This window comes from Macaca nemestrina, chromosome 5, assembly GCF_043159975.1.
Source record: "Macaca nemestrina isolate mMacNem1 chromosome 5, mMacNem.hap1, whole genome shotgun sequence".
Lineage (NCBI taxonomy): Eukaryota > Metazoa > Chordata > Mammalia > Primates > Cercopithecidae > Macaca > Macaca nemestrina.
Window position 1 is genome coordinate 83,748,327 of NC_092129.1, and position 4,943 is coordinate 83,753,269.

The window sequence follows — 4,943 nt, forward strand, 5'->3', positions numbered from 1 at the left end:
TTATTATTTATAATTTATATAATTTCAGTATAAAACTGGTGGGCTAGTATAATAAATACTTAAATATGTCAAAATTGATAATAGAGTGGGTTCCTGTCCTCTCTTTCTTTCCATATTTACAGTTTTATTATTACTCACAGAGTATATTTTTATGACATATAATTCCAGCTTATCTGTTGTTTCAGGTGCATTACTAAATTTTACATATATTGTAATACACGCCCAATACATTAAGTGCTGATTATGGAAGAAATTAGTTCTTTGCAAGCTTTTTAATGAATAAAACATGACCTAGATAAAATTTAAAATGAAAAAAAATTTTGGACAAAAACGTTTTAAATAATAAAATAGGTGATGTTATAAAAATCTGCATCATTAAATTTCTAAATGTATCAAGAATGTAAAATAATGCCTTAAAAGGGGTAAAATGTAAAGTTAAAGAAGAAATGGAAAATATAATTTGACTCATAATAAAAATGCAAATAGTATTCCCAAACCTAGCACTACCCCAAACCTGCCAAATTCCTCCTTTTTTGATTTTTTTTAGAGCATTGATAAAGCATGTTTTCTGCACGCACACACACAAAAATTCTGCCTTAAAATGTTGCCATGCCATAGAAAAATGAAGAAAAATTTAATTACACAATATACAATATACTTTGTTGGATTACTATTGAAAATCTGTTTGGAAACCAGAGTCATCCATGGGCAATCTGGAGCAAAGTTAACTAACTATATTGTGCAGGCACAATAGACTTAAATAAGCAAACAGATACCAGATGGCAATAAAAGGGCAATTATCAATAACTCAGCAAGAAAGACGTTGCCAATATTAATTAAATCGATCAAACCAGTAGGTAGGAAAATAAATAAGTTAATTTGCGTGCATCTTTTATTTCCAGATAAATAAACACTTAGATAAAATATCCATCTCTCTGTCAGTAGGCTTCCTGCATTATTCAAGACTGACATATTTAAACACATTGGCTAGAGGCAAGGTTTTTAACTGATTAAAAATGAGATCCCAATTTGTGTCTACTTATTTTGCTATATTATGATTAGCAGAAGACTATGTGGTACAGAAAGTTTCACCCTGGTCAAAAGACAAAGATCTAAATACTCAACACGCTTTTGAAAATCTACAAGTATGATTAAGACCATGGTAAAACTTCCCGGAAATCAAGTTTTATCTCAATTGAATGTCTACTTACTGTTATTGTCACAGTCTTCATCACAGTAACAACATAAAAACATCAAAGTATGATATTTGAATGGCAGTTTTCTGGGAGCAAACTAAAAACCACTTTTAAAAAGCCTATTTGGCAGAACTTGATTAAATTCAGGCCCATACATTAGTTTAACCATGTATACCTGATGCTTTTTTGTTATGGTGACAGTAACATCAGTCTTAGAAAAATTGTAGAGAAAGATTCAATTTGGATAGTAGCTATACTTTCACACCGACTGCTATTTAGTTACAAGTTTATTTTCTGGTCATGATCATGGGAATTTTCTTTTCATAGAAATATGTTGAATTGACCAAAACAAGTTGAGTTAGAAAGAATATGAATGACCTTATGTCAGACTAGTTAGGCTTAATATTTGGTCATTAATAAGAGAGTGTGTGTTAAGTTAAATAAGCCAGGCACATAAAGACATATTCATCATGATCTTACACTTATGTGGAATCTTAAAAAATTGATCTTACAGAAGTAGAGAGTTGAATAGTGGTAGCTAGAGGCTGGGATGCTTGGAGGGGAAAGGGAAATGAGAAGAGGTTGGACAATAAGCACAAAGTTATAATTAGATAGGAGGAATAAGCTCTAGTGTTTCATTGCACACTAGGGTGGCCATAATTAACAATAATATATTGTATACTTCAAAATAGCTAGCTGAAGATTTTGAATAGTCTCAATACAAACAAATAATAAATTTTTGAGGTGATGGATATCTTAACTACATTAATTTGATCATTCCACATTGTGCATATATATATTAAAATTTCACACTGTGCCCTATAAATATGTACAACTATGTTTTCATTAAAAACCAAACCAAACCAAACAAAAAAAGACACCTTGTATTTATGGCCCAAGAAGTACTATTTGGAAAACTAATTGTCTTTCGCCTGTAATCTAGTATAAAATGATTTTTCAAAACCAAAAGTAACCTTGAAAACAAAGAACTTATGACACAGAAAACTAACATTGAACATGATGAGGTCATAGGCTTAAGATCAATCTAAAATTTGAAAAACGTAAAAGCTGGATTTAATAATACATGGTCATTTGGCTCAATGTTTAACAAATGCTATTGTTTACAACTTACTCTGCTAGTCATTAGGATAATGTAGTTACATTTAAATCTTATGTTATGTGGCATATTATGTGTTAGTGCAGTTTTTTCCCTGTCAACTTAGGATTAAGTCTTACTACTTAAGGAGGATGCTCATTAAGGATTGTCAAATAAACATTGAAAGGAATTTTGAAGTCTACGCAATGACTTAGGTGTTTGTCTAAAATTTGAGACAAACCTTCCTGTAAAAACTTTCTGGGTTATTGTAAAGTGGACTTGATCAAGGTAGTTACTCCTTACTTGGAAAATATTTATGGTTACTTAAAAATATATCTACAAAATGTGTTTGCATTACCTCGTTTGATTTCTTCAACATTACTTCGAGATAAATGAATTGTATTAACTTAGTTAAAACACTCAGAAATGGAGGCTCAAAATTTAGATAATTATCCAAAGCTGTCCAATTTGAATGTGATAGGTTTAGGTTTAGGTTTATGCTTAATATTGAAATGACATTTAATGCTGTCCTGTTGAAAACATTTTTATGTTCATATATTTTTAACAGCAGAAAATCAGTATGTTTAATTAAATGTAGTATTTATATTAGTATTATTTTAGAAAATACCTCTGTAAATGTTTAAAATAGTATAATTTGTAATCACCAGAAAATACAAACAACTCAAACATCTATTATCTGGAATCTGGTGAGGGTCAGTACAATGTGGGACATTCACAAGGTAGAATACTACCCAGAAATAAAAAGAACCAACTACTGGCAAACTCAGCAACATAGATGAATCTTAAATTTAAGCCAAACTCAGAAGTGAAGTGCAAAGGCTATCTATTATATATTCTACTTATATAAAATTTTGAAAATGTCAAAATTACAGAGACAGAAAAGAAATCAGTGGGTGCCACAGGCTGTTATCGGAGGAATAAATTGACACTAAAGTGGCTGAGGGGAAAGTTTTTAATGGTGATGGAATTATTGTAATTCTTTATTGTTCCAGGTTCCAAAATTGTATACATTTATAATGACTCATATAACTGCATCTAAAAAAAGGTGAATTTTAACTGTAAATTATGTTTTGATAAATCTGAAAAAATCATATTTGTAAATTTTCTGAGTAGATGAAGATATGCAATTTTGATAATTTTTATATCTAAAGTTGAGAAATACACAATATTTTCATCTAAAAAAGCCAGCCTCAAACATGTTCGTTGATATAATTAGCAGATTTTTATTTAGAATTAACTATAAATTTGAAATATATTTTAAATCAAGAAGCAATGTATCAATTATAAATCTTAGTAAACAAGACAATTTTGAAGTTACTTAAAATTGTGGGTTTACAAAACATATATTTTTAATTTTTTGATACATAATTGGTGTATATATTTATGGAATATGTAGGATATTTTGATACAGGCATACCATGTATAATAATCACATAATGGCAAATGAGATATCCATCACCTCAATAATTTATCCTTTGTGTTATATACAATACAATTATACTCTTTAGTTTTAAAATATGCAATTAAATTATTATTTACTATAGTCTCCGTGTTGTACTGTCAAATACAGGTGAAAGGCATCTTGAAAGTTCTATTTGATCATTTTCGTAATGAATAGCTTATAAAATCTATAGGAAAATACATTTTATTCTGAATCTTTGCTGAATTATTACCCCTTTATGAATCACCTGTGTTTGTTATTGCATACAGTTTCTCAGGCTTTTGATGTTGCCTAACTTTCCAGCCTTATGCATCTGAAGTTCAAATCACTCACCCAAATGCTATGTTCTCTTTCATTCCTATATCCTATGCCTATCCTTCCTTCTCCTATCATCCTTTGTACTGGAAGGTTTCTGGTTAACTTTTACTCATATTTCAAGATTCAACTGATATCATGGACTCTGCAAAATATTATCTTGATACCTACTCCTCAGTCTAAATAGGGTTCCACTGCATTATCAAAACATTCTCCTTCAATCAAAATCATATAATGGCTATATGGCTAATTTTTTTTTAATCCCTCCACCCACCTACCCAAGATCATGAGCTCAAAGAAATTCGGGACAGTATATTATATTATATTATACTATACTGTAATATACATTTATTTTTTTGAGACGGAGTCTCACTTCATCACCCTGGCTGGATTGCAGTGGTGCAATGTCTGCTCACTGCAACCTCCGCCTCCCGGGATCAAGCGATTCCTCTGCCTCAGCCTCTCGAGTAGCTGGGTTTACAGGCATGCGCTGCCATGCCCAGCTAATTGTTTGAATTTTTAGTAGAGACAAGGTTTCACCATGTTGGCCAGGCTGGTTTTGAACTCCTGACCTCAAATGATCCACCTGCCTCGGCTTCCCAAAGTGCCTGGATTACGGGAGTGAGCCACTGCGCCCATCAAGAACAATATTTTCTTTTCATATTTCAAAGACTAGCTTAGTGCTACTTTTTTGGTTTCGTAAGTGTTTGTTAGAAAGATACATATCAATGAGCGGTTAAGAATAAGACACAAAAATAATGAGTTTCAAATGGGTGATGTGTTGTCTACACCAGAAAGAATAATTGAGATAAGTTGTTCTTTTAGAAAATAGTTTTTAGACAAATATGTAAATACATAGATATATATTACATAT